Source organism: Carcharodon carcharias, chromosome 30, assembly GCF_017639515.1.
Source record: "Carcharodon carcharias isolate sCarCar2 chromosome 30, sCarCar2.pri, whole genome shotgun sequence".
NCBI classification, from domain to species: Eukaryota; Metazoa; Chordata; class Chondrichthyes; order Lamniformes; family Lamnidae; genus Carcharodon; species Carcharodon carcharias.
In genome coordinates, this window is record NC_054496.1 from 3,919,728 (window position 1) to 3,940,686 (window position 20,959).

The window sequence follows — 20,959 nt, forward strand, 5'->3', positions numbered from 1 at the left end:
TTTTGCTTTGTTAGCCTACTTATCCCCTCTCCAGAACCCTTGACAACCTTTCACCCCTCCGCTTGTTAATCAAGAATCCATCTGCCTTAAAAGCATTCAAAGACTCTGCTTCCACCACATTTTGAAGAAGAGAGTTCCAAAGACTCACAATCCTCTCAGAGAAAAAAAAATTCTCCTCATCTCTGTCTTAAATGAGTGGCCCTTTATTTTTAAACAATGACCCTTCGTTCTAGATTTTTCCACAAGAGGAAACATCCTCTCTACATCCACTCTGTCAAGACCCCTCGGAATCTTAAAGGTTTCAATTAAGTCACCTCTTACTCTTCTAAATTCCAGTGGCTACAAGCGTTAGCTGTCCAGCATTTTCTCATAAGACCACACACCCATTCCAGGTATTAGTCCAGTAAACCCTCTCTGAATTGCTTCTAACGCACTTACATCTTTCTTTAAATAAGTAGACCAGTATTGCACATAATACTCCAGATGTGGTCTCACCATGCCCAGTACAACTGAAGCATAACCTCCCTACTTTTGTATTCAATTCCCCTCACAATAAATGATAACATTCTATTAGCTTTCCTAACTCCCTGCTGTACCTGTATACTAACCTTTTGTGATTCATGCACTAGGACACCCAGATCCCTCTGAATCTCAGAGCTCTGCAATCTCTCACCATTTAGATAATAAGCTTCCTTTTTATCCTTCCTGCCAAAATGAATGATTTCACATTTGCCCCCATTACACTCCATTTGCAGATCTTTGCCCACTCACTTAACCTATCTCTGTCACTTTGTAGCCTCCTTACATCCTCTTCACAATTTACTTTCCTACCTATTTTTGTGTCATCAGCAAATTCAGCCACCAATCCTTCAGTCCCTTAATCTAAGTCACTTGCATAAATTGTAAAAAGCTGCGGCCCCAGCATTGATCCCTATGGCATGCCACTTGTCACATCCTGCCAACCAGAAAAGACCCATTTATGCCAACTCTCTGCTTCCTGTTAGTAAGCCAATCTTCTATCCATGCCAATATGTTAACCCCCCACACCATGAGCTTTTATTTTTCACAATAACCTTTGATGTAGCACTTTATCAAATGCCTTCTGGAAATCTAAGTACAACACATCCACTGGTTCCCCTTTATCCACAGCAGATGTGACTCCTTCAAAGAACTCCAATAAATTGGTTAAACATGATTTCCCCTTTTACAGAACCACGTTGACTCTGTCTGATTGCCTTGAATTTTTCTAAGTGCCCTGCTATAACAGCTTTAATAATAGCTTCTAACATTTTCACTATGACGGATGCTAGGCTAACTGGCCTGTAGTTCCCTGCTTTCAGTCTCCCTCCCTTTTTGAATAAAGGAGTTATGTTTGCTATTTTCCAATCTAATGGAACCTTCCCTGAATCTAGGGAATTTTGGAAAATTAAAATCGGTGCATCAACCATCTCCCTAGCCACTTCTTTCAAGATCTTAGGGTGAAGTCCATCTGGACCTGGGGATTTGTCAGTCCACAGGCCCAACAATTTGTTCAATACCACTTCCCTGGTGATTGTAATTTTCCTGAGTTCTTCCCTCCCTTTCATTTCTTGATTTACTGCTATTTCCGGGATGTTACTTGTGTCCTCTATAGTGAAGACCAAAGCAAAATACTTGTTTAATTCATCCCCCATCTCCCTACTTTCCATTATCAATTCCCCAGATGCACCCTCCATAGGACCAATACTCACTTTGTTAATTCTTTGCTTATTTAAATACCTGTAGAAACTCTTACTGTTCATCTTTGTATTACTAGCTAGCTTTCTCTCATACTCTAGTTTTTCCTTCCTTATTAATCTTTTTGTCATCCTTTGCTGTCCTTTATATTCTTTCCAATCTTCTGACCTGCCACCTGCCTTTGTGTAATTTTCTTTTTGTTTGATATTGACTTTAACTTTTTTAGTTAACCATGGATGGTGGGCCCTCCCTTTAGAATGTTTCTTTCTCATTGGAATGTATCTATTCTGCATATTCCGAAATATCCTTTAAAATGTCCGCCACTGAACTTGTTTGACATATTCCTTAACCCTCATTTGCCAGTTCACTTTAGCTAGCTCCGCATTCATGCCCTCATAATTGCCCTTATTTAAGTTTAATGCATGAATCACAAAAGGCTAATATGTAGGTACCAGCAAGTAATTAGGAAAGCTAATAGAACATTCTTACTTAATGTGAGGCAAATTGAATACAAGAGTAGGGAATTTATGCTTCAGTTGTACAGAGCACTGGTGAGACCACATCTGGAGTACTGTGTACAATGGTCATCTTATTTAAAGGAAAGATGTAAATGTGTTTGAAGCAGTTCAGAGATGAGTTACTAAACTAATATCTGGAATGGGTGAGTTGTTTTATTAGGAAAGGTTAGACAAGTTAGGCTTGCATCCATTGGAGTTTAGAAGAGTAAAAGGTGACTTGATTGAAACCTTTAAGATCTTGAGGAGTCTTAACAAGGTGAGTGTGAAGAGGATGCTTTATCTTGTGGAAAAATCTAGAACGAGGGGTCATTGTTTAAAAATAAGGTGTTGCTCATTTAAGGCAGAGATGAGGAAATTTTTTTTCTCTCAGGGGGTTATGGGTCTTTGAAACTCTCTTCAAAAGGTGGTGGAAGCAGAGTCTTTAAATATTTTTAAGGCAGAGCTAGATAGATTCTTGATTAACAAGGGGCTGAAAGGTTATCAGGAGTAGGGGGGAGATTACAATCAGATCAGCCATGATCTTATTGAATGGCAGAGCAGGCTTGAAGGACTGAGTGGCCTACTCCCGTTCTATGTTCGTATGTAACTGAGATGAAAGTTGGGGCCTGAGGGTCAGTTCAGTAGGCACTAGATGTCTTACTGTCAGGAGGAAGCATTGTAGAAAGGAAATGCAGAGGGCAATAATTGTGAGGGATATTATATGACAGCACTTGGGTCAGGGAACACTTGCTGAAAATGCAGTTTGAGGCTGTGTGAGGGAGCTTGCTGGACACCACTATCCGGTGTGAGTGATAATACAAGTGATCAAAAAAATACATTTAGGTAGGGTGACCAGTAAGCTGCAAACCCAGGGGCAGGCCAGTGAGCAGGCAGGTCAAGAAGCATTTTGAGCAGACTGACAGGCTTAAAAACACACGCAATGTGTAAGCAAATAGAGACCCATGGCCATGAAGTATGGGGAATAGTACTCAGGCTCGATGAGTGAGTGCCAAGGTCAGCAAGTAAGTATGTCAGTGTTCATAAAGCACTCAACTAGGCAGGAGATCTCACAGCCCAACTCAGCCAGTCCTACCAGAGGCTCTGTTAACACCCTACACTCCCTATCTCATCTGAGCAGTTAATTCACCTTGCTGTGCTAGTCATTTCTTTCAACCATATTAAGATTATGTATTTTGTACAGCTAAGCAGTATAGGGAATAGGGTAAGTGGCAATGTTTGTTTCTTGATTAGGCTGAGTAAGAAGTGGAGGGGTAATGCAGGGCCCCAGATAAACCTAAGGCTGAGAGAGACTGGGGGAATAGGAAGATTTTCCATGTGGAACAGCAAATAAACAAATGACTGCTTTAATCAACTTAAACTGCAGAAATAAACAATTCCCAAACATGCTTTGTTTTTCCTGTCAAAACTTATATCACAAAAAATTCAAAGTGAAAAAAGAACTATTCTGATTTTCGCTTGTGTGTGACTTAGTGTCAGCCCCTGAAAACTGGATTAAATGTTAGGAGCATCCGAACAGGAGAGTCAATATTCTGAAAGGTGACAAGAACCCAGTTTACAGGGCAGCTGTACATTTCCCAGACTCCACTCACATTCTAGCAACCGGAAAATAAGTACTCCCCCTAGGCACTTTTCCAGTGATTGATGCGGAGTCTGATTTCATGCATTCCTGGCAGATATTCCTGAAAAAGCACACAGGGCCTCTACTTCCATACCACAATTCCCTGAGGTCAGGATGGAGGGCTGCTCTCTCATTCCCAATAAATCCACACCACTCACACAAAAGACTGCCTGTGGAGCAGGAAACCAGATATTAAACAATCTTTTATGAATGGTCTGACAGGCTGAATATAAAAGGTTTGCTGTTTAGCTGATTCTTGCTCTGCAGGCCTCAGTCTAATGGCCCCACTGTTGTCTTGCTGCAGCGTTGTGGATGTTGGGTTGTGTTCATGCAGCTGGACTCAGGTCAGGATTGTGACCCTTACTGTGAGTAACATGAAAAAAGAGAATGTGGAGAATGTCTTTCCATCCAATTTGAGTACCTTCTACATCACAGGAAGCACTTTGAACTGAAATGTTTCAGTGATGGGCTGAAAGCCACAATGTGGACACTATGCAAAACTAATGAGTGAAATTGAGGTACTTCAGCAAGTGGTGGCAAGGGTGGATTTTTAAAACTTGAGTTTTAAAAGCTCAGAGATTGTAGGTGGTTGTGAAGACTCAGCCAGGAAAGACAGTTTGAGAAAGGAGGATCTACTGCAGTGGATCTTTGAATCGGTTCTGTTCTCCCAGCGGGAGTGGTGCTTGGAAGGAACATGTGCAGAAATGAGGTTACCACTGTTTCGAATGAAATCTGAAACCTATGTGGAGACTACAGGCCTGATGAGGTTCTCCCATCCACAGTGAGCTTGTGGAGTACATCACATGGTCTCTCTGGAACTGTGGGACTTTAAAGTTCATCTGGTGCATCTCCCCATATGGCAGCCACTTTCAATCTGGGATAGACTTTAGTTTCTTAATAATTTATTGATGGAAATAGAAATGTTCAACACAAAGGAGGTAGCCATACTTCTGGAAGAAGCTTGAATAATGGAGGAGCTGTGAGAGTTCTAGATCAGAGAAGAGAAATAGGAGGGGCAGAGAAATGGGACAGAATAGAGAGACATTGGGCAATTGGGTGTGAAATGGGGCAGAAGCGGGGAGGAATACCCACATACTCTAACCAAGAGAAGGGGTCAGTTACTTGCTGTCCATCCCCTGACATTACTGTGTTCTATCCGGTAAGAGGTTAAAGTCAGGGAGAGCAGGTACCTGTCCTTCGGTTCTCTCCTGGCCCATGCTGCCTGCCTTTCTGTGATCACAAGGCTGGGGTCTGAAACTCATGATTTTATACTATCGAAAGTGCACTTTAGACCATACATTGACCAAAGAATATTTTTGAAGTTTGCTTAGTTCAGATATTGAGTGATTTTTATCCTGTTCAAACAGCAGAAATAGGTAGATAGGCAGTTAAAATTTCCCATGTTACTTACCAACTGGAAAGTTGTCCTGAATTTTAACCTGCTACCCTAAGCCTAAAACTGGTGCAGTCCTTCTTTACAGATACATGTTGGATCCCAGAGATAGTCTATGGGACCTGACTGCAATTTTAAATGGTGGCTTATTGAGAAGCTCCTGTGCTTCTCCTACCAGCTGGTGATAATGGAAAAGGAACCAAAAGAGGCCCCAACAGGTCAATTTTTTACTTTCCTTGTGGGGCTAGGAGACATCCACAAAATAAGCTTAAGCCTGTCCTGCAACAGACTTCCCTCCCTTTGCAAATAGAAATTGACCCCAATGTCAACTCCATCACTTACCTAATGCTAACAAACAGCTTCCATCGCCTCCTGCTGGTTGCAAGTGCATGGCCAGTGAGCAGATTTAATGGTAAAATTGGGCGGAATTCATTCTGGGGCCAACGGGTGTGATATTCACTCATTAGTGTGGTTTCCTACTGCCCAGTTAAAATCCAAGCCAAATTATTTTATAAAGTGTTCATTTGCTTTTGCTCGATCATCAGTTGTTACTCCGTTAACAATCCCAGGACAGTGAGTAACTCAAAGCACAAAGAAATGGGCCATTGCCAAGTTAAACTTCCAGACCCAAGGACAGAAAACATATTTTTGTCAAATTTATTTTTCTCTCTCTAAAACACTTGCAGCTGTTTTGCCTTTAACTGTGTGCAGATGACAGAATGCGTTTCAAATGACTGCCCAACTCGTAATAATAGGCTGATTAACAGGATCAGTGGGAACAATGAGGCATTTGTGCAAACCCAGGCCCGAGTGCGGCTTACCATATTGTCTCTCTCTGATGTACAAACCAGGAGAAAGATAACTCAAGGTTATCTCTGTCCTTTTGGTGAAGAGGAAGGGTGGATTATAACATACAGCTTACATATCTCATAAATAAAGCATAACTTCAAAATCTTCTCTTGCTGAATCCAAGATGGGTGTGAAACAGCTCGGAATGGCCGCTATAGTTATTTTTCTCAATCCAAGATTCTGGGGTAAATTCCCACCCTTTAGTAAGCTCAGTTGGACAGTGTGTTCTTAACCCTGCTCTGAGTTTGAGCCTGAAGACTATATTTTTTCTTTTAACTGTAAAATTCCTAACGACCTCAAAGTTCACCACAGCTAGAACTGAGCCCACAGCAAATGGAAAAAGGATTCCATTGTCTAAATGCTGGGTAACGATTCCCCCTGAGGCATCCAGATATCTTAAAATTATTGCGAGATTGTTCAAGAGGGAAATCAGGAAGCATTTTCCACCCAAAGTGTAGTGGAAATGTGGAAATTTCCTAAAATACCAATGGATCTTGGAACAGTTGGAGCTTTCAAGACTGAGATTGACAGATTCTTTTTGTTAAAAGCAGTGTCAAGGGATAGGGATAAGGGACAAAGGCAGGTAAATGGTGTTATGTACAGACCTGAAGCTCATGTGGAGTTATGAAGTAAACTGGCTCCAGAGAGTCTGGCATCTCTGAGGGCAGGAAACCATTTAATGTTTCTCCTGGTTGAATCTAGTTGACAGCGAGGTGTATGAATACAATTGCAATCACCAATAGCCGTTTTCATATCCCATTCAGGAACTCTTCTTCCTCTCAGTTCACTGACCCTCAAATCAAGTAACAATGCTGATGTAAGAACATTTCACTGCAGTTTTTCGTGTGAAGAATGGTTTTCAGATGCAGGGAGCTTTATTTATAAAATAGCTCAATATCTTCAATGTCACCAAATAAGACAGATTATGCTACATCACATAGAACCCTTTAATTTGTAGCTTAGCCATACAAGTATATTATAACCAGAGCTGTAAATAAATGGGATTCTAGAAATTAGACTGTGTAGCCACCTACCAAGTCCCGAAAATGGGGGCAAGAAGCAGAGGCCTCTATGCACAAGCCATCTCACAATCATATACCCCTTAGATGTGGCTACAGATCTGCAACCTACTATTGTATCGAGCACCTGAAAACAGGGGCTATATGGCCTAATTTCCAGGCCCCTGTTTCTTGACAACTATATTAACTAGCTATAATCATCTTTGTATGGATTAGCCCCAAGTTATAGGGTTCTATGTGAGGTAGCATAATCTTGTTTAATGACATTAGAGATGTTGAACAATTTTACAAATAAAGTTCCATTTTCAATTGAATTAAAATAAGTGTCTGACAGGAAAATCATATCCCAGCCTTTCAACAATCAGTGACTGGGTCAATCGAGCAGTTTGCAGAGTGAATCCCAGGCTGGCTCTAAGATTAGGTTGATGTGTATATCAGATGCTGCGATCCATAATGAATCTCTGACAATCTGGAGCTCCTGCCAGAGTCTCTCAGAGAAGGATTAGTCAGAGGACTGGAGAGGGGGGATGTCATACTTGGCTGGGTTTTAGCCAGTTTCCATCAGAACAAAATAAATAAATCTATGTTCAGCACAGAGGGATCAGGGTGTGTTAATGATAGTGGGAGATCAGATTGCAGTGTTTTAATGACAAAGTAAGACTAGAGTGTATTCATTACTGTGTAACATCAGAAAGCATTGATGATCATATAATTGGGGTAATTGATAGGATGTAATTGTGGTGTGCTATCAAAAGTGTGAAGGATGTGTTCATAACCAAGCAGTGTTCCAATTATTAGAAAGCCTCTTCTGCAGCAGTTACATTGAGAAAGCGCAACTACTCAGCAGAAACAAATCCTCAATTACTACCCTAACTACTAGCCCTTGCAGCATTTACAATAGGACAGACCTGTGGCAAGGTGATCATAATGACTCTGACATGGTGACGGCCCACACACTGTGTGTAATTTCTCACTAAATTGAGGCTTTATCAACTTGCTGTTATAGAAATGTTTTAGACTCTCCATCTGTCTGTTGGAACTCGCAAACAAATTGACAGCATCTTCGGATAGCAAGTCACTAACAAAATTCATCAAACTGTTTGAGTCAGACAAAAAAAGCAGCAACAGCTTACTTGACGTTATTATGAATAACTGAAAAACATCAATCTAATGCCCATTACACTATTTACCTGTGACAGTGAAATATCTAACTGGTACGTGACTCCTCTCAGTATTCTGAGCAAATTGCTCCCCTTCAAAAGGACACTGCTTTGACCACTAGAAGGGAAACAGAATCAGAGGGAAGATGTGTTATTTTGTGATGCAATGATATGTTTTCATATGAATTCTGTCATCATGTTCCAGGATCCATCAAAGCATTTACTCAAAATATTTATCATTCAGATTAGTACATGGGTGAGTGTTCCTTCTTTGAATCTGAGACGAACTGCCTGAATGGAGATAAAGTGAAAATATGAAACCTGTGCTTGACCTGGCTGGGATTAAGAGTTGTGGACTGGCTGATAGTGAGAAGGGATCATGTGAGGGGCGTTTTGGTAAATCAAAGAGAAACACAAGGTATTAGAGCAGGGTAGCGATTTAGGTAATGATAACCAGAGTGTGATGGGAAAGGAAGTTAAGGATAGTATTAAATTAAAAGCAAAACTGTACAAATCTGTAAAGATTAGTGGTAGGTCAGGAGATTGGTCAGAATTTAAGAACCAGCAAAGAATGCCAAAAACAATAAAGAGGCAGAAAGAAGTATCTGAGAGAAAGCTAGCTACTAATATAAAAGCAGATAGTAAGAGTTTCTACAAGTATTTAATTAGGAAAAGAGCAACTAAACCTAGTGCTGTTCCTCTAGAGCATGAGTCAGGGGACCTGGTAACTGGCCTTCATCACAAGGGGATTTGAGTACAGGAGCAGGGATGTCTTGCTGCAATTGTATAGAGCCTTGGTGAGACCACACCTGGAGTGTTGTGTATTGGTCTCCTTATCTAAGGAAGAGATATTTGCCATAGAGAGGTTCACCAGATTAACTTCATGGATGGTGGGATTGTCTTATGAGGAGAAATTGAGGAAACTGGGCCTTTATTCTCTAAAGTTTCGGAGAATGAGAGGCGATCTCATTGAAACTTACAAAATTCTTACAGGGTGTGACAGGGTGGATGTAGGTAGGATGTTTCCCTTGGCTGGTAAATCTAAAACCTGGGGACATAATCTCAAAATAAGGGGTAGGCCATTTAAGACTGAGATGAGGAGGAATTCCTTCACTCAGAGAGTAGTGAATCTGGAATTCTCTACCCCATTGAGCTGTGGAAGCTCAATCACTGAACATCTTCAAGAAATCGATAGATTTCTGGAGACTAATGACATCATCAGAATGGCGATAGGGGGAGAAATGGCGTAGAGATGGATGATCAGCCATGATCTAATTGAATGGTGGAGAGGCTCGATTTTTGGAGGAAGTAACAAGCAAGGTAGATAAAGGGGAACCTGTAGATGTGGTGTACTTGGATATCCAAAAGGCGTTTGATAAGATGCCACATCAAGGATTACTACACAAGATAAGAGAACATAGTGTGGGGGCTAACATATTAGCACGGATAAAGGAATAGTTATCTAACAAGAAACAGAGAGTAGGGATTAATGGGTCTTTCCTGAGTTGGCAAGCTGTGACTAGTGGAGTGCCACAGGGATCAGTGCTGGAGACTCAGTGAATTAAAGCCTGTGGGTGGAATTGTGCCTGATTTGAACTAAGTGCGGTTGCAGGCAGGAAAAACAACTTTTTTACCCGCTGGCCATAATGGCAGCTTCCCACACTGTATCACCCCAATCCCACTGCAACAATTATGCATTCCCATTATGCATTATGGGAAACATGCCTTTTCAATGGTGGACATGAAGAACATAAGAACATGAGAAATAGGAGCAGGAGTAGGCCATTCGGCCCCTCAAGCCTGCCCCACCATTCAATAAGATCATGGCTGATCTACCCCAGGCCTCAACTCCTCTTTCGTGCCAGCTCCTCATAGCCTCAGCTCCCCGATATTTCAAAAATCTATCTACCTCCTCTTTAAATACTTTCAGTGATCTAGTCTCCACAGCTCAGCGGCAGGTGGTGGCAGGGATTTCCCAGATTTCCGGCACTCGAAGGACTGCTAGAGGCCAGAAATTTGCTGAGTCCGAGTCAGATGACGAGCTTCAGGACTCAGTCATACCTCAGTTGCTGGAACTGTAAAGGCAAGCTCGGGAACATCAGGAAGGGGTGTCTGCTGCACTCCTCAGATTGCAAGGCATGGTGGAGGAGTCCGTCTGCTTTCAGGCTGAGGTGATAGCGTCGATATGCCAACAAACTGAGGGCAACACTAGTAGGATGGCAGCCACCATGGAGACCTTGGTCCAGGACATCGTTCCTGCACTGCTGCACAAGCTGAACTCCATCACTGATGCTATAGTTGGCCTCCAACAGCGTGTACATGAGAGGGGTGCGGGGCAGCTCGATCTCACTCCAGCTTCCCCTTCTCCTCGAGGAGTCAGCCAGGGACCCCGAGGCACTCATAGGGAGGAGGATCAGAAGGTGCACATCCCAGGGCCATCCAGGTGACTCTGGGAGTATCCGGCCCATTCAAATCCCCTCTTCCTGTGACCTCAGCAGCTCCAACTCCATAGGCCGAGGAGGGTGCCACTGCAACACAGCAGGACCCTGAAAGCAGGCCGGGGCCCTCCAGGTCTCAGCCCAAGGACAGCACAGACAGGGTGTTACTGTCAGCTGGCTGCCTCCACCTCTGCTGTGGATGTCGGGGGAGCACCAAGATATAGTGGCAGGGTTAGGAAGGGTAAGAAGATGTAATTGCACAGCCTGGGTATGGGTATTAATCACTTGTAACACAATGTTCACTATTATCAATAAACTCCCAAGAAGGTCTCCCTGCCTATGAGCCTTAAAGAGCCCTTGTTCTGATGAGCAGTGTAAGTGTCACTCAGATGTGAAATCTTTCAGCACAAGGTGCCTCACTCCAGGGCCCCTTCCCTATGCTCTGTGCAGCCTTCAGACCAAAGTGATAGTCTAGCCTCACACTCCCTGGACATATTACTGATGCCTGAACCTCAACGGTGCTGGTCATTGCTGTCAGAATGTTGTGGGCAGGTGTCACAGGCTTGTGATATCCCACAGAGGTTACCTGTGGAGCCCTGGAAGGAGCACTGCTGTCACTTTCAGGGCCACTGGCAGTGGATGCCCTCCATGTCCCCGTGGCACTAAAGCCTGCAGCAGCTGGAAGATGTGGTTAACCAGTTCCCGAGACACTCGCAGTTCTCGGTCATTGACTGGAATGAAAGGCGGTGTCTGTAGACCCTGGGTCTAGCTGGGCACTGACCAACGATGGCTCACTGTGGCCCTTCAGCAGCGTGTGCGGAGCCCCAGCCACTCCTTCTTCCAGAGGGTACTGCTTCTCCCTCCACACAGCCGGGTCCCTCCGTCACTCTCTTCTCTGACCTCCCCGGGGTGACAGTGCTGAGTGACGGGGAGAGGGAGGACGGGGTGAAGGGATTGCGGCTCAGGGAGTCGCGCAGTCTCTGATCCGCCCCCGACGCGGGTGAATTGGGACAATCCGACATGGCCGAGGTGACGAGAGCTGTGCTGCCTCCTGTGGCTGAGGGGGAGGGGCGAGAGGGGGAGGGAAGGTTGGGGGCTGTCACTGGGATGGGGCCGATCACATGGAAGAAATGGAATGGGTTCATAGGAAGGGTAGACACAGCAGCAGTGCCAACACCTGAGCCATTGCTCCATTCACCAGCATGCTATCACTTGTTGGCATTCACCCATGGGATCCAATAGGTCACCAGTGTCATGTGGCAAGCAATGTTACAGGCTCTTAACATCACTGATAAATCAGAGGAGGGGGTAGTGGACCTGAGTGGAGGCAGCAGCAGGGAATAAAGGAGAGAAGTGGGAGGAGAGCTGAGCAGTGACCAGAAAAAGCAAGGAGTGATGTTACAGAACAGAAGGTACTTGATTGATTGGTGAGTTTTAATGTTTGTTTTTCTCTCTAAGGTAGGGCAGAGGTTTTAACAAGGTCTGGGAATCCATACAGTGCTATATTAAATGTAGAGTTTAGCTTATTTAATAACATTTCAAACAGGGTAAGTAGTATTACGTGAATTGATAAGAGCTTTAGCATGAACAGATCTAGAGGCATTAATTAATAGTGTATACAAGATAATAACTAGATTCTAAAAGAGGGAATAAAGATTTTTTAGAATCCTGGATGGGCAGCTGAGATCGGTTGTTTGTAAATCCTGTGCCATGTGGGAACTTAAGGACACTTCTTGTGTCTTGGGGGACCAAGTGTGTAGGAAGTGTCTCTTTTTCAGCCTTCAGGAATTGAATCTTGCTCTATTCCTAAGGCTCAAAGTAGTACATTTTGAGCGAGAGATGAGCAGGAGAGGATAAAAGGGTGGATTCAGAGGCCTAGCTGCACAGAGACCAGCGGTGGAGTGATGTCATGAACTACAGTGAGTGCAGGGAAAGCTGCTGATTGGTGAGTATTTCTAGTCTTTAAAGTAAGATCACTGCTTGTTTGTCCCTACAACCACACCAACCCCCTCCACCTCTCTGTCTCTCTATCTCTCCGCCCCCCACACACACACCTTAAACCAGCTTATATTTCAGCTCTTTCCTGGACTCGAACTCAAGTTCTGTCGAAGGGTCATGAGGACTCGAAACGTCAACTCTTTTCTTCTCCGCCGATGCTGCCGGACCTGCTGAGTTTTTCCAGGTAATTCTGTTTTTGTTTAAGATCTTTAGTTTGTGTTTGGGTCTCTAGTCTTTTATTCTCTCTTTTTCTTTAAAATAGCTTAAGTATAAGATCAATACTGCTGTAAAAAGAAATAATTACAATAAAATGTAAAGAGCAGGGATACTAGAGTAATTAATAAATTAAATAAAATATGATAGCGATGGCAGGGCGGGTGATATGTTGTTGCTGCAGCATGTGGGGACTGCTGGACACCAAGGTAATCCAGAGTGAACACACCTGTACTAAAACAAAAACAGAATTACCTGGAAAAACTCAGCAGGTCTGGCAGCATCGGCGGAGAAGAAAAGAGTTGACGTTTCGAGTCCTCATGACCCTTCGACAGAACTTGAGTTCGAGTCCAAGAAAGAGTTGAAATATAAGCTGGTTTAAAGTGTGTGTGTGGGGGGCGGAGAGATAGAGAGACAGAGAGGTGGGGGGGGGGGGTGGTGTGATGCAACACCTGCCCCTTCACTTCCTCTCTCCTCACCGTCCAAGGACCCAAACACTCCTTTCAAGTGAAGCAGCATTTCACTTGCATTTCCCCCAACTTAGTCTACTGCATTCGTTGCTCCCAATGTGGTCTCCTCTACATTGGAGAGACCAAACGTAAACTGGGCGACCGCTTTGCAGAACACCTGCGGTCTGTCCGCAAGAATGACCCAAACCTCCCTGTCGCTTGCCATTTTAACACTCCACCCTGCTCTCTTGCCCACATGTCTGTCCTTGGCTTGCTGCATTGTTCCAGTGAAGCCCAACGCAAACTGGAGGAACAACACCTCATCTTCCGACTAGGCACTTTACAGCCTTCCGGACTGAATATTGAATTCAACAACTTTAGGTTGTGAGCTCCCTCCCCCATCCCCACCCCCTTTCTGTTTCCCCCTTCCCTTTTTTTTCCAATAAATTATAAAGATTTTCCTTTTCCCACCTATTTCCATTATAAAAAAAATTAAAAAAAACCCCCACTAGAGCTATACCTTGAGTGCCCTACCATCCATTCTTAATTAGCACATTCGTTTACATAATATCACCAACTTTAACTTTAACACCTATGTGTTCTATTGTACTATTGTCGTTGACATCTTTTGATGATCTGCTTCTATCACTGCTTGTTTGTCCCTACAACCACACACACCGCCCCCCCCGCCCCCCCCACCACCTCTCTGTCTCTCTATCTCTCCGCCCCCCACACACACACTTTAAACCAGCTTATATTTCAACTCTTTCTTGGACTCGAACTCAGGTTCTGTCGAAGGGTCATGAGGACTCGAAACGTCAACTCTTTTCTTCTCCGCCGATGCTGCCAGACCTGCTGAGTTTTTCCAGGTAATTCTGTTTTTGTTTTGGATTTCCAGCATCCGCAGTTTTTTTGTTTTTACACCTGTAGTAAGTGTTTGCAGCTCGAGGAACTTCAGATCCAAGTTAAGGAGCTGGAGTCCGAGCTGCAGACATTGCACCACATCAGGGAGAGAAAAAATTACCTGGACACTTTGCTTCAGGAGGCGGTCACACCCCTCAGATTAGGTCATTCAAGTTTGGTTTGTGATCAGGGACAGGAGGATGTGACTGCAGGTGAGACAGGTATGGGGACCCGGGGGTAGTGTTACAAGGAGCCTTGACCCCTTCAATTGTCAACAGTTGCAAAGCTCTTGCAAGCTGTGTGGGCGAGACTGGGGACTGCAGGTAGGATGATCGAACTGACCACAGCACCGTGATACAGGAAGCCATTCAAGTGGGGCGAGGAAATAGGAACGTACTAGCGTTTGGGGACAGTATAATTAGGGGGATAGATACTGTTCTCTGGAGCTGTGAGCGTGAGTCCCAAAGGTTGTGTTGTCTGCCCAGTGCCAGGGTTAAGGACACCTCCTCAGGGCTGGAGAGGAACTTGGAGTGGGAGGGGAGGGATCCAGTTGTCGCCATCCACGTTGGTACCAGCAACATTGATAGGACTAGAAAGGAGGTTCTGCTGAAAGAATTTGAACAGTTAGGAGCTAAATTAAAAAGCAGAACCTCCAAAGTAATAATCTCGGGATTACTACCTGTGCCATGAGCAAACTGGCATAGGGTAAATAAAGTTAGGAGTTAAATGCATGGCTCAAAGATTGGTGTGGGAAGACTGGGTTTCAGTTCATGGGGCACTGGCACCAGTACTGGGGTAAAAGGGAGCTGTTCCAGAGGGACCGGCTTCACTTGAACCATGCTGGGATGAGTGTTCTGGTGAATCGAATAATTAGGGCTGCAGAGAGGGCTTTTAACTGAATAGAAGGGTGGGGAGGGTTCTGGAGAGGGTATACATAGGCTTACAAAGCAAAAGGATATGGCAGCATTGCAGGGCAGCTATTTAGAAAATGAAACTCAGAGTGTGACAGGAAGGGACAGAGTGTGCAAGCATAAAAAAAAGCAGCAAATAGGACTGAAGGGGTGAAAAAATGGTAAAAAGGCAAAATTAATGGCTCTTTACTTAATGCACGTAGTATTTGGAACAAAATAAGTGAATTAAAAGCACAAATAGAGGTTAATGGGTATGATCTTATAGCCATTACGAAGACACGGTTACAAGGAGATCAAAGCTGGGAACTAAATATTCAGAAGTATGTGACTTTTCGAAAGGACAGACAGGAGGGAAAGGGTGATGGGGTAGCTTTGTTAGTACGAGATGGAATAAGTACAGTAGCAAGAAACGATCTTGGATCGGAAGATCCAAATGGGTGGAGGTAAGAAGTAACAAGGGGAAGAAGACACTGGTGGGAGTAGTAATATTAGCTATACTGTAGGACAGAGAATAAATTAGGAGATAATGAGGACATGTAAAAAAGTCAGTACATTAATTATGGGTGACTTTAATCTTCATGTAGATTGGGAAAATCACATTGGCAGAGGTAGCCATGAGCAAGAATTCATAGAATGTATTCGGGACAGTTTCCTAGAACAATATGTTGTGAATCCAACCAGGGAGCAGGCTATTTTGAACCTGGTAATGTATAATGAGGCAAGCTTAATAAATTTTCTCAGAGTAAAAGATCCCCCAGGAAACAGTGATCACGACATGGTAGAATTAAGCTTTCAGTTTAAGAGTGAGAAACCTGGGTTGGAAACAACTGTGCTAAACTTAAATAAGGGTAATTACAATGGAATGAGGGTAGAGTTGGCTGGAGTGGGCTGGGAAAGGAGTTTAGCAGAAAAGATAGTTGATGAACAATGGCAGGTGTTTAAGAAAATAGTTCATGACTCACACTAAGATCCCAGTGAGGAAGAAGGGTTCTAGAAAGGGGATAAACGAACCAGGGTTAACCAAGGAAGTTAAGGATAGTATCAAATGAAAGGAAAAAAACACACAATATGGCAAAGATTAGTGGTAAAGGGAGGAGGCAAGAAACACTCTAACACCTGTCATTGGGAAAATGTTAGAGTCTATTTTTAAGGTAGTAATAGTAGAGCATTTAGAAATACATAATGTAATCAAACAGAGTCAGCATGGCTTCATGAAGGGTAATCATGTCTGACAAATTTATTAGAATTCTTTGAGGAGGTAACAAGCAGGATAGATAAAGGGGAACCAGTAGATGTAATATGTTTGGATTTCCAAAAGGAGTTCGATAAGGTACTGCACATAAGGCTACTTAATAAGATAAGAGCCCATTGGTATTGAGGGTAGTACATTAGCATGGGTAGAGGGATTGGCTATCTAATAGAAGACAGGGTTGGGATAAGGGGGACATTTTCAGGATGGCAACCTGTAACTAGTGGAGTGCCAGAGGGATCTGTGCTGGAGCCACAATTATTTACAATATACAGTAATGACTTGAATGAGGGAAGTGAATGTACTATCGCCAAGTTTGTGAACGACACAAAAATAGATGGGAAGGCAAGTGGTGAGGATGACACAGAGTCTACAGAGGGATATAGACAGGGTAAGTAAGTGGGCAAAAACTTGACAGATGGAATATAATGTGGGAAAATGTGAGGTTATGTATTTTGGCAGGAGGAATAGAGGAGCTGAATATTATTTAAATGGAGAAAGACTGCAGAAAACTGCAGCAAAGGGGGATTCAGGGGTCCTCATGCATTAATCACAAGAAGCTAGCACACAAGTTCAACAGGTAATAGGGAAGGCAAATGGAATGTTGGCCTTTATTCCAAAGGGAATGGAGTATAAATATAGCGAAGTCTTGCCAAAACTGTACAAGACACTAGTTAAACCACACCTAGAATACTGTGGACAGTTTTGGCCCCTTATCCAAGGAAAGATATACTGGCATTGGAAGCAGTGCGGAGAAGGTTCACTAGGTTGATCCCGGGTATGGAGGGATTTTCATATGAGGAGAATCTGAGTAGGTTGGGTATGTACTCATTGGAGTTTAAAAGAATGAGAGGCAACCTTATCGAAACATATAAGATTCTTAGGGGGCTTGACAGGGTAGAGGCTGAGAGGTTGGTTCCCCTTGTGGGGAAGTGTAGGATCAGAGGGCATAATCTCAGAATATGAGATCGTTCATTTAAGACAGAGATGAGGAGGAATTTCTTCTCTCGGAGGGTAGTGAAGCTGTGGAATTCTTTACCGCAGAGGGCTGTAGAGGCTGGGTCTTTAAGTATATTCAAGGCTGAGATAGACAGAATTTTAATCAGTAAGGGAATCAAGAGTTATGGGGAAAAGGCAGGAAATTGGAATTGAGGATTGTCAGATCAGCCATGATCTCATTGAATGGCAGAGCAGACTCAATGGGCCGAATGGCCTACTTCTGCTCCTACGCGTTGTGGTCTAAAAGAAAGAACTATGAACTGCTAACTTCTAATACTGTAACTTAAACTTTACCCCCTTCTTAAATCCCTATTCACACACAAACAAGACACATGAGACACACAAAACATGAACTTTAAGGATGGGATCAAACAGTTCAATAACACCAATCTGGAGTACAGGATTTGATGGGTTGATTTTGATTGATGTTTTCCAAATTGCTTTCAGTTCTTGTTGATGACACAAATTGATCTTCCAGCACTTTCAGTATTTAGTTCACTGGTTGAGAACTTGCTTTTCAATGTCTCTAACAGTGGTTTTCCCCTTTTCCTTTTCATAGGGGTTTTCAGAGAGAGAGAGCAGGTTACAGAGATATGAGGGAAAGAGGTTTTAGATGCTTCCTCTTTGCAGGTCAGGAGCTTTCTGCTGCCCTATTACCACACAAAACCCTGGGACACCTAGTCAGGAGCCAATTAAAATGCTGTTGTCAGGCAGCTGCCTTGGTCCAGGACTCCTTTCCAGTATCATCCTTCTTTCATGGCACACTCTGTTCCAAGATTGCAACATTGTATATATCTCTCATCCTGTTCCAGTGGGCATGTCCTTTAAACTGCAGCCATTGTAATTCTAATCCACAGTCCAACAGAAAATAAAAAGATATGTTCTTTATATGCCTCCAGCCTTAAAAAAGATGGAACACCATTTTTAAAAATGTGTTCCATCACAAGGTATGTGACACATGGACAACAAAAGACGAGACTTACTTTCATTCATCCTGCCTCCCCCTTATACGATCTTCAGCATTTCTTAACCCTTTAACTTATTTTAGTATTTTACACCTGGGACAATGCATCCGTGATCACATTATCTTTACTGGCAATATGAACAATCTTTACATTGGATGGTTGAAACAATAGACTCCATCTGAACAGTTTCGCATCTCGAGTTTTAAACTTTTCAGTGAATGCCAGCGGATTATGGTCAGTGTAGATTAGTGTTTCTTTGTTATCACATCAGACATAAACTTCAAAGTGTTGAAGAGACAACAACAATGCTAGAATTTCTTTTTCTACTGTGATATGAGATCACAGTGTCTAACTGTCCCAGTATTGTCATATTGGCTAGTCGAATTGTAGGAGGTTTGCTTTGGGCATTGTCTACTTCTCTTTCTACCATGCCCTTAATGTCTCTGTCATCGTCCATTTCTCCTACCACCTGGCACACTTGCTCTGTCTTATCATCCGCTCTGCAATGATATTGCTTCAATATGTTTATGTGACATAACCGTTTCTTCTTCCTAAGCTCAGGAGTATCTATCAGATAAGTCACTTTACTAACTCTCCTAAGTACCTTGTAGGGGCCACCGAGTTTCACTTTCAGTGGTTTACCCTGCAAATGTAATAATTCCATTACTTCGTCTCCTGCTTGGAACGTTCTAGTTGTAGCATTCTTTCATTTTGGCTTGGTAAATTTTTGTGTTCTTGTGCTACCTTACATGCTTCTGTGAGTCTTTCTAAAAACATGGACACATAATCCAACATGGAGGATTCGTCTTTCTGTTTTAGGAACTTTTCCTTAATCACTTTTAATGGACCTATTATTTCATGACCATAGGTCAATTAGAATGGCCAATTAGAATCAATTAGATTCATTCGGAGATTCTCTGGTAGCAAATAGTAAGAAATCTAATCCTTTGTTCCATTCCTTTGGGTATTCATGGTAATAGGTCTTAATCATGGTTTTGAGAGTCTGATGGTATCTCTCTGAAGCTCCCTGTGTCTGTGGGTGATAAGCGGTAGACTTTAGTTGTTTGATACCCAAATAGCTGATTATGTCCTGGAAAATTTTAGACATGAAGCTAGAACTTTGGTCAGATTGTATTTCAACTGGTAGGCCATAATGAGTGAAAAACTGAGTTAACTTTTCCACTACCACCTTAGCAGTAATTGTCTTTAAAGGAATAGCTTCTGGAAATTGGGTTATCATATCCATGATTGTAAGGATATACTGATGTCCTGCTTTCATTCTGGGTAATGGTCCTACACAATCTACTAATACCCCACTAAATGGTTCTTCGAAAACTGGTATGGGTATTAAAGATGCTGGTTTGATAAACTAGTGAGGTTTACCTGCTCCCTGACATGTATGACATGTTTTACAAAATTGCACTACGTCCTTATGAAGTCTTGGCCAGGTAAAATGCCCGTTTATCGATGCTTGGGTTTTCCATATTCCTACATGTCCTGCTGTAGGGATTTCATGTGCTATTCGCAATATCTCCTTACGATATTTGGGCGGTACTAATATCTGATGAACAACCATCCATTCTTCATCTACAGGTCTGTGAGGATGTCTCCACTTCCTCATCAGAACTCCATTTTTAATGTAATAGCACTCCGGAACCCCTTCAGCCTCAGCTGCAGTGTGAGTTGACTGTGCTAACTTGTTTAACTTTGGATCTGCTTTCTGAACCTCAATTACTGAAGACCTGCCAAACACTTCCTTTGAATTATCCTCATCCTTAAAGAAAACTTCGGCTACTCTAACATCTGCTCATGGTATTACTTTGACCTCTGGTGATGGACTTTGTTTAGCCATTGCTCTGGTCCTCACACCGATGGATAAATACCGGGAATTGTTCTTGTAACTGCTCCATCCCTTTAGCCTCTCTCGGGCTTTCCGTAATTATGGGTGAAGCTATAACCTTCACTGCTGCCAAATCATTCCCCAGAAGTTAATCAACTCCATCCATGGGTAATTTCTTAACCACTCCTACAACCACCGATCCAGATAACAAATTACACTCCAATTGCACTTTGTAGGATGGAACCGGGATATACTCTCCACTTATCCCGTTTACCAATAATTTAGCTTTCATTGAACTCACTGGAGGGCAAACTAGGTCCTTCTCCAGCAAAAGAGTTTGTGTAGCTCCTGTGTCCCTTAATATAGTTATGGGTTTAGTTGCATCATTTGATGAAAAAGGGGTTATCTTTTCTTTAGACAAAAACCCTTTATATCTCTCATCTACCTTATTCGCTTCACAGCAGTGTTTACCTCCAGACTCTTATTTGTAATTAAAGCTACAATTTGATTTATGGCATTTTCTCTTTGAGTTCCCTTTTCGGACTCACTCTTACAAACTCCAATAAGTCCCTTGGGCTTCCCTTTCAACTTCCAGCATTCTGAATGAATGTGTCCCACTTTATTACAATGGAAACATTTCAAGTGTTTTGAGTTTCACCTCTACTGTCAGTACCTTCCTTCCTGATCTGGGGAGGAGATCTCAAGGCATTCCCAGCTATCC

At 42.9% G+C, this 20,959-nt stretch overlaps 1 long non-coding RNA gene across 1 annotated transcript in view; it reads left to right on the forward strand.

Annotated features, from left to right (window-relative positions):
- Positions 1-4,162: 4,162 nt before the first annotated feature.
- The window catches only part of LOC121271307, an 89,245-nt gene continuing 72,448 nt past the window's right edge, over positions 4,163-20,959 (forward strand). Inside the window, exons 1-2 of the long non-coding RNA XR_005941702.1 lie at positions 4,163-4,217; positions 12,523-12,656. This is a non-coding gene — a long non-coding RNA (uncharacterized LOC121271307). The remainder of the gene's footprint in view (positions 4,218-12,522; positions 12,657-20,959) is intronic.